General features: G+C 26.9%; 3 non-coding genes across 3 annotated transcripts in view; all 3 read left to right on the plus strand.

Moving 5' to 3' along the window:
* Window positions 1–4,736: 4,736 nt before the first annotated feature.
* Window positions 4,737–6,726, plus strand: LOC138858356 (small subunit ribosomal RNA). The gene has a single exon (XR_011397490.1). It is a non-coding gene; the product is annotated as a small subunit ribosomal RNA (ribosomal RNA).
* A 624-nt stretch (window positions 6,727–7,350) lies between these two features.
* On the plus strand, window positions 7,351–7,529 carry LOC138858482 (5.8S ribosomal RNA). Its single transcript, XR_011397584.1, has one exon. It is a non-coding gene; the product is annotated as a 5.8S ribosomal RNA (ribosomal RNA).
* A 505-nt stretch (window positions 7,530–8,034) lies between these two features.
* Window positions 8,035–10,000, plus strand: part of LOC138858441 (large subunit ribosomal RNA) — a 3,977-nt gene continuing 2,011 nt past the window's right edge. The window contains exon 1 of the ribosomal RNA XR_011397576.1: window positions 8,035–10,000. This exon is cut by the window's right edge and continues 2,011 nt beyond it. This is a non-coding gene — a ribosomal RNA (large subunit ribosomal RNA).

Genomic DNA, 10,000 nt, shown 5'->3' on the forward strand with positions numbered 1-10,000 from the left:
TATTAATTGTATAAAGTCTATGAAGTAATAAATTTTCATATAAGTATTAATTGTATAAAGTCTATGCAGTAATAAATTTTCATATAAGTAGTAAATATATAAAGTCTATGAAGTAATAAATTTTCATATAAGTATTAAATGTATAAAGTCTATGAAGTAATAAATTTTCATATAAGTATTAATTGTATAAAGTCTATGAAGTAATAAATTTTCATATAAGTAGTAAATATATAAAGTCTATGAAGTAATAAATTTTCATATAAGTATTAATTGCATAAAGTCTATGAAGTAATAAATTTTCATATAAGTATTAATTGTATAAAGTCTATGAAGTAATAAATTTTCATATAAGTATTAATTGTATAAAGTCTATGAAGTAATAAATTTTCATATAAGTATTAATTGTATAAAGTCTATGAAGTAATAAATTTTCATATAAGTATTAATTGTATAAAGTCTATGAAGTAATAAATTTTCATATAAGTACTAAATGTATAAAGTCTATGAAGTAATAAATTTTCATATAAGTAGTAAATATATAAAGTCTATGAAGTAATAAATTTTCATATAAGTATTAAATGTATAAAGTCTATGAAGTAATGAATTTTCATATAAGTATTAATTGTATAAAGTCTATGAAGTAATAAATTTTCATATAAGTATTAATTGTATAAAGTCTATGAAGTAATAAATTTTCATATAACTATTAATTGTATAAAGTCTATGAAGTAATAAATTTTCATATAAGTATTAATTGTATAAAGTCTATGAAGTAATAAATTTTCATATAAGTATTAAATGTATAAAGTCTATGAAGTAATAAATTTTCATATAAGTATTAATTGTATAAAGTCTATGAAGTAATAAATTTTCATATAAGTATTAATTGTATAAAGTCTATGAAGTAATAAATTTTCATATAAGTAGTAAATATATAAAGTCTATGAAGTAATAAATTTTCATATAAGTATTAAATGTATAAAGTCTATGAAGTAATAAATTTTCATATAAGTATTAATTGTATAAAGTCTATGAAGTAATAAATTTTCATATAAGTATTAATTGTATAAAGTCTATGAAGTAATAAATTTTCATATAAGTATTAATTGTATAAAGTCTATGAAGTAATAAATTTTCATATAAGTACTAAATGTATAAAGTCTATGAAGTAATAAATTTTCATATAAGTAGTAAATATATAAAGTCTATGAAGTAATAAATTTTCATATAAGTATTAATTGTATAAAGTCTATGAAGTAATAAATTTTCATATAAGTATTAATTGTATAAAGTCTATGAAGTAATAAATTTTCATATAAGTACTAAATGTATAAAGTCTATGAAGTAATAAATTTTCATATAAGTAGTAAATATATAAAGTCTATGAAGTAATAAATTTTCATATAAGTATTAAATGTATAAAGTCTATGAAGTAAAATATAAAGTCTATGAAGTAATAAATTTTTATATAAGTATAAAAAATATAAAGTCTATGAAGTAATGAATTTTCATATAAGTATTAAATGTATAAAGTCTATGAAGTAATAAATTTTCATATAAGTATTAATTGTATAAAGTCTATGAAGTAATAAATTTTCATATAAGTATTAATTGTATAAAGTCTATGAAGTAATAAATTTTCATATAAGTATTAATTGTATAAAGTCTATGAAGTAATAAATTTTCATATAAGTATTAATTGTATAAAGTCTATGAAGTAATAAATTTTCATATAAGTATTAATTGTATAAAGTCTATGAAGTAATAAATTTTCATATAAGTATTAATTGTATAAAGTCTATGAAGTAATAAATTTTCATATAAGTATTAATTGTATAAAGTCTATGAAGTAATAAATTTTCATATAAGTATTAATTGTATAAAGTCTATGAAGTAATAAATTTTCATATAAGTATTAATTGTATAAAGTCTATGAAGTAATAAATTTTCATATAAGTATTAATTGTATAAAGTCTATGAAGTAATAAATTTTCATATAAGTATTAATTGTATAAAGTCTATGAAGTAATAAATTTTCATATAAGTATTAATTGTATAAAGTCTATGAAGTAATAAATTTTCATATAAGTATTAATTGTATAAAGTCTATGAAGTAATGAATTTTCATATAAGTATTAAATGTATAAAGTCTATGAAGTAATAAATTTTCATATAAGTATTAATTGTATAAAGTCTATGAAGTAATAAATTTTCATATAAGTATTAATTGTATAAAGTCTATGAAGTAATAAATTTTCATATAAGTATTAATTGTATAAAGTCTATGAAGTAATAAATTTTCATATAAGTATTAATTGTATAAAGTCTATGAAGTAATAAATTTTCATATAAGTAGTAAATATATAAAGTCTATGAAGTAATAAATTTTCATATGAGTATTAAATGTATAAAGTCTATGAAGTAAAATATAAAGTCTATGAAGTAATAAATTTTTATATAAGTATAAAAAATATAAAGTCTATGAAGTAATGAATTTTCATATAAGTATTAAATGTATAAAGTCTATGAAGTAATAAATTTTCATATAAGTATTAAATGTATAAAGTCTATGAAGTAATAAATTTTCATATAAGTATTAAATATGAAGTCATACAAGTTAAAAATTTAAAAAAAAAATCGATTGTAAAAATACTTTTGATGTTATTAGTTGTATTATGACCATGACGATATTTGAAAATGATATAAATTACCCACGTATATATGAGTTTTTAAATTTTAAATAGGTTAAAAGAATTTTTCCATATATTTTCGGGTTGGTAACGTCAACATGGGAGAGAACATTTATAACAAATTTGCACAAATCTGCTCAAATTGACATATACTGAAATAGTACTTATATGAAAATTTATTGCTTCATAGACTTTATACATTTAGTACTTATATGAAAATTTTTTACTGCTAGGAAATGTATTATACTTTTATATATTTGAATTCCTTATGTTAGTTTATTAGTAAGAAATTGTTTTTAAATACTTATAAGTATGAATATTACTATACTTATATGATTTATGTATTTAGTACTTGTATGAAAATTTTCATACTTGTATGACTTTATTTACTTAGTATTTATATGGAAATATTTTTTACTTTATATGTATTTTTAAGTAAATATGAAAATGAAAGTTGATTTTGTGTGCCTTTTTATTCCTGGTTTTTATACAGTTAGTTTAAATAGAAATAGATTTTGTTTTATACAAAACTCTATATTCTGTACTAACATATTGTATATAATGAGCGTTTTTTATTCCTGGTTTTTATACAGTTAGTTTAAATAGAAATAGATTTTGTTTTATACAAAATTCTATATTCTGTACTAACATATTGTATATAATGAGCGTTTTTTATTCCTGGTTTTTATACAGTTAGTTTAAATAGAAATAGATTTTGTTTTATACAAAACTCTATATTCTGTACTAACATATTGTATATAATGAGCGTTTTTTATTCCTGGTTTTTATACAGTTAGTTTAAATAGAAATAGATTTTGTTTTATACAAAACTCTATATTCTGTACTAACATATTGTATATAATAGCGTTTTTTATTCCTGGTTTTTATACAGTTAGTTTAAATAGAAATAGATTTTGTTTTATACAAAACTCTATATTCTGTACTAACATATTGTATATAATGAGCGTTTTTTATTCCTGGTTTCCTACAGTTAGTTTAAATAGAAATAGATTTTGTTTTATACAAAACTCTATATTCTGTACTAACATATTGTATATAATGAGCGTTTTTTATTCCTGGTTTTTATACAGTTAGTTTAAATAGAAATAGATTTTGTTTTATACAAAACTCTATATTCTGTACTAACATATTGTATATAATGAGCGTTTTTTATTCCTGGTTTTTATACAGTTAGTTTAAATAGAAATAGATTTTGTTTTATACAAAACTCTATATTCTGTACTAACATATTGTATATAATGAGCGTTTTTTATTCCTGGTTTTTATACAGTTAGTTTAAATAGAAATAAATTTTGTTTTATACAAAACTCTATATTCTGTACTAACATATTGTATATAATGAGCGTTTTTTATTCCTGGTTTCCTACAGTTAGTTTAAATAGAAATAGATTTTGTTTTATACAAAAACATAAAAAATCTATTATTCTATACTAACATATTGTAGAAATAAATATTAAACAATATTTTAGTTTTATTTGTGAGCTATTCTAATATTTACTCATAAAATATATGTGTAAAAGAATGGTTTTTAAATAAAATAAAATATTAATGTGTTGCACCCGAAAATACTTTTTATCATATATTTATTATTGAAATAAATATAATAGAATTTGAAATTATTAATTTCAAATCAAGAAAAAAATGTATATACTCTTAAAAAAAGGTATATATATTACTATATGCATTGAAATAAAGTAAAATGTATAGAATGATATTATTTGAAAATTTTGCCAATATAAGAAGAAATATCGTTCTTACATAATAATTAAATAATAATATGTATAGAGAACGAAAATTCTTTTCACGATACCAAAACAAAAATTAAAAAATCCATTACAAAATCACACAATAGAAATGAAATATAATGAAAAAAAATATAATAAAGAAAGAAACATAGAAAAATTGTTGTGTATATTGTAAATGTTTTTATGTTTTGTGTATTTGTGTATAATTTTCAAATAAGAAAATATCATTTTAAACTTTTATATAATATAAAAAATATTATATAAAAAAGAAATATATATTATTCTGGTTGATCCTGCCAGTAGTTATATGCTTGTCTCAAAGATTAAGCCATGCATGTCTAAGTACAAACAAATTAAAAGTGAAACCGCAAAAGGCTCATTATATCAGTTATGGTTCCATAGATCGTTAACAGTTACTTGGATAACTGTGGTAATTCTAGAGCTAATACATGCAAAATAAACACGGACCTTTTGGAACGTGTGCTTTTATTAGGCTAAAACCAAGCGATTATTCGATCGTTATATTGGTTGAACTCTAGATAACTTGCAGATCGTATGGTCTCGTACCGACGACAGATCTTTCAAATGTCTGCCCTATCAACTTTTGATGGTAGTATCTAGGACTACCATGGTTGCAACGGGTAACGGGGAATCAGGGTTCGATTCCGGAGAGGGAGCCTGAGAAACGGCTACCACATCTAAGGAAGGCAGCAGGCGCGTAAATTACCCACTCCCAGTTCGGGGAGGTAGTGACGAAAAATAACAATACAGGACTCATATCCGAGGCCCTGTAATTGGAATGAGTACACTTTAAATCCTTTAACAAGGACCTATTGGAGGGCAAGTCTGGTGCCAGCAGCCGCGGTAATTCCAGCTCCAATAGCGTATATTAAAGTTGTTGCGGTTAAAACGTTCGTAGTTGAATTTGTGCTTCATACGGGTAGTACAACTATAATTGTGGTATGTACATTACCTTATGTATGTAAGCGTATTACCGGTGGAGTTCTTATATATAATTAATACAATGTATTTTTTATATATTCCTCCTATTTAAACCTGCTTCAGTGCTCTTCATCGAGTGTTGTTGTGGGCCGGTACAATTACTTTGAACAAATTAGAGTGCTTAAAGCAGGCTCCAAATGCCTGAATATTTTGTGCATGGAATAATGAAATAAGACCTCTGTTCTACTTTCATTGGTTTTTAGATCAAGAGGTAATGATTAATAGAAGCAGTTTGGGGGCATTAGTATTACGACGCGAGAGGTGAAATTCTTGGACCGTCGTAAGACTAACTTAAGCGAAAGCATTTGCCAAAGATGTTTTCATTAATCAAGAACGAAAGTTAGAGGTTCGAAGGCGATCAGATACCGCCCTAGTTCTAACCATAAACGATGCCAGCTAGCAATTGGGTGTAGCTACTACTATGGCTCTCTCAGTCGCTTCCCGGGAAACCAAAGCTTTTGGGCTCCGGGGGAAGTATGGTTGCAAAGCTGAAACTTAAAGGAATTGACGGAAGGGCACCACCAGGAGTGGAGCCTGCGGCTTAATTTGACTCAACACGGGAAAACTTACCAGGTCCGAACATAAGCGTGTAAGACAGATTGATAGCTCTTTCTCGAATCTATGGGTGGTGGTGCATGGCCGTTCTTAGTTCGTGGAGTGATTTGTCTGGTTAATTCCGATAACGAACGAGACTCAAATATATTAAATAGATGCTTTCAGGATTATGGTGTTGAAGCTTATATAGCCTTCATTCATGCGTTCATCTTGAATGTACAAGTGTTTGAATGTGTTTATATAAGTGGAGTCGTACCTGTTGGTTTGTCCCATTATAAGGACACTAGCTTCTTAAATGGACAAATTGCGTCTAGCAGTAACGAGATTGAGCAATAACAGGTCTGTGATGCCCTTAGATGTCCTGGGCTGCACGCGCGCTACAATGAAAGTATCAACGTGTATTTCCTAGACCGAGAGGTCCGGGTAAACCGCTGAACCACTTTCATGCTTGGGATTGTGAACTGAAACTGTTCACATGAACTTGGAATTCCCAGTAAGTGTGAGTCATTAACTCGCATTGATTACGTCCCTGCCCTTTGTACACACCGCCCGTCGCTACTACCGATTGAATTATTTAGTGAGGTCTCCGGACGTGATCACTGTGACGCCTTGTGTTTCACGGTTGTTTCGCAAAAGTTGACCGAACTTGATTATTTAGAGGAAGTAAAAGTCGTAACAAGGTTTCCGTAGGTGAACCTGCGGAAGGATCATTATTGTGTTCCTATCCGAAAAGAAAAAAAAAATAATTATATAAAAACAAAATAAAAAAAAAGAATAAAAAAGAAAAAAAAGTTTTCTTTTTGTTCTTTTCATTCAAAATGTTTTGAATTATACAATGTTTTGAATGTTTTTCTGTTTTTTTTTTTTTTTTAACTCCTTGTAATGCATTATGACAATATATATTATATTGTGAACTTCGCATACATTGTATTTGAACGCAATAAAAAAACCTTTAAACATATAGCTGTACTTATTATTTATATAGAAAATAATATTTAATTGTGATATTTATATAAAATATTATAAATGATAAGTTAACTTGTTCACATTAACGTGTGTAATACCTTTTTTTTATGGTATTTTCTATTTGTGATTAAAAACATGTTGAAAAATTTAAAAAAAGAAAACGCACAAATAGAGAAGAAAATAATATATAAAAGGTATTACTGTTTTTGTTGACCTAAGACATGCGCAGCTGCAAATGTTTGGGTTTAAAATTACAATTTATTGAAAGATGTTTTAAACTTATGTATTAAAAATTTATTATTGATTAATTATTAATACTTTCAATAAATAAAATTCTTTGACTTTGAATTAAAAAAATACAAAAAAATTATCACTCTAAGCGGTGGATCACTCGGCTCATGGGTCGATGAAGAACGCAGCAAACTGTGCGTCATCGTGTGAACTGCAGGACACATGAACATCGACATTTTGAACGCATATTGCGGTCCATGCTGTTATGTACTTTAATTAATTTTAAAGTGCTGCTTGGACTACATATGGTTGAGGGTTGTAAGACTATGCTAAATTAGTTGCTTATTCTTTTAGTCAATTAATAGAATTTAAGCATATGGTGGCATATTATTGGATTGTATTTTTCAATCCATAATATTAATAGCATAAAAAGAAATATAGAAAATATATTCTTGAATACCTCATATTTGAACGAAAATTTATGATAAATGAGAATCTTAGTATTCCCATAAAAGAAAAAATTTTCAACATTATTTAAATTATATTAAATAATACATAAGAGGAATGTCTAGCATAAAATAAATTTTTATTCTAGAATTAATTCACTCTATTGTATTGAGAAAAATTTATAATAAAAAAAAATATATGATATGTGGAGGAATAATGTTGTTAATTTTATTAATTATTATATTATGAATTTTAAAAAGGGATGAAAAGATTGAATAATATTGAGTAATCAAGATATAAAAATATATTTCTTTAAAATAGCAAATAGCAAAAAAATTAAATAAAAATAAACAAATCAATCTAAAATATATTTTATACAACCTCAACTCATATGGGACTACCCCCTGAATTTAAGCATATTAATGAGGGGAGGAAAAGAAACTAACAAGGATTTTCTTAGTAGCGGCGAGCGAAAAGAAAATAGTTCAGCACTAAGTCACTTTGTCTATATGGCAAATGTGAGATGCAGTGTATGGAATATCTTAATATCTAGTATGAGAAATTAACGATTTAAGTCCTTCTTAAATGAGGCCATTTACCCATAGAGGGTGCCAGGCCCGTATAACGTTAATGATTACTAGAAAGATATTTCCAAAGAGTCGTGTTGCTTGATAGTGCAGCACTAAGTGGGTGGTAAACTCCATCTAAAACTAAATATAACCATGAGACCGATAGTAAACAAGTACCGTGAGGGAAAGTTGAAAAGAACTCTGAATAGAGAGTTAAATAGTACGTGAAACTGCTTAGAGGTTAAGCCCGATGAACCTGAATATCCATTATGAAAAATTCATCATTATAACTGTAGTATTTAATTTTAAATATTATAGTAATAGTGTGCATTTTTTTCATATAAGGACATTGTAATCTATTAACATAATAAAATATTTATCAAAAGATCATTGGTTTTTAAGTTTATTCAAATTAATTTGCTTTTAGCTTATTAACATAGAATAATTACTGATGATTTGATAAAGTGTTGATAGATTTTATTATATATAATGCTAAAATTCTTTTGAATTTTACAATAATATTATTATCATTGATTTTAATATTAATTGTATGCATTTATATGATTAACAATGCGAAAGATTCAGGATACCTTCGGGACCCGTCTTGAAACACGGACCAAGGAGTCTAACATATGTGCAAGTCATTGGGTTATATTAAACCTAATGGCGAAATTAACTTAACTGTATTAATAATGGGATTAATTTTTAATGTATTACATTATTAATTCAATCCCGGGGCGTTCCATATAGTTATGTATAATGATAATTTATTATTATTTATACCTCTAACTGGAGCGTACCTTGAGCATATATGCTGTGACCCGAAAGATGGTGAACTATACTTGATCAGGTTGAAGTCAGGGGAAACCCTGATGGAAGACCGAAACAGTTCTGACGTGCAAATCGATTGTCAGAATTGAGTATAGGGGCGAAAGACCAATCGAACCATCTAGTAGCTGGTTCCCTCCGAAGTTTCCCTCAGGATAGCTGGTGCATTTAAAAATTATGTAAAATAATCTTATCTGGTAAAGCGAATGATTAGAGGCCTTAGGGTCGAAACGACCTTAACCTATTCTCAAACTTTAAATGGGTAAGAACCTCACCTTTCTTGATATGAAGGTTGAGGTTATGATATAATGTGCCCAGTGGGCCACTTTTGGTAAGCAGAACTGGCGCTGTGGGATGAACCAAACGTAATGTTACGGTGCCTAAATTAACAACTCATGCAGATACCATGAAAGGCGTTGGTTGCTTAAAACAGCAGGACGGTGGACATGGAAGTCGTAATCCGCTAAGGAGTGTGTAACAACTCACCTGCCGAAGCAACTAGCCCTTAAAATGGATGGCGCTTAAGTTGTATACCTATACATTACCGCTAAAGTACATGATTTATAATACAATTTCGGTTGGATTATAAATTTTGAAACTTTAGTGAGTAGGAGGGTACAATGGTGTGCTTAGAAGTGTTTGGCGTAAGCCTGCATGGAGCCGCTATTGGTACAGATCTTGGTGGTAGTAGCAAATAATCGAATGAGACCTTGGAGGACTGAAGTGGAGAAGGGTTTCGTGTGAACAGTGGTTGATCACGAGTTAGTCGGTCCTAAGTTCAAGGCGAAAGCCGAAAATTTTCAAGTTTTAATGAAATGAAATGAATGAATTTTTATTCCATAGTAATTAAACACTTGAATAATTTTGAACGAAAGGGAATACGGTTCCAATTCCGTAACCTGTTGAGTATCCGTTTGTTATTAAAAATGGGCCTTGTGCTCATCCT

The sequence above is a fragment of the Bactrocera oleae genome, unplaced genomic scaffold, assembly GCF_042242935.1.
Source record: "Bactrocera oleae isolate idBacOlea1 unplaced genomic scaffold, idBacOlea1 ctg00000009.1, whole genome shotgun sequence".
Classification (NCBI taxonomy): domain Eukaryota; kingdom Metazoa; phylum Arthropoda; class Insecta; order Diptera; family Tephritidae; genus Bactrocera; species Bactrocera oleae.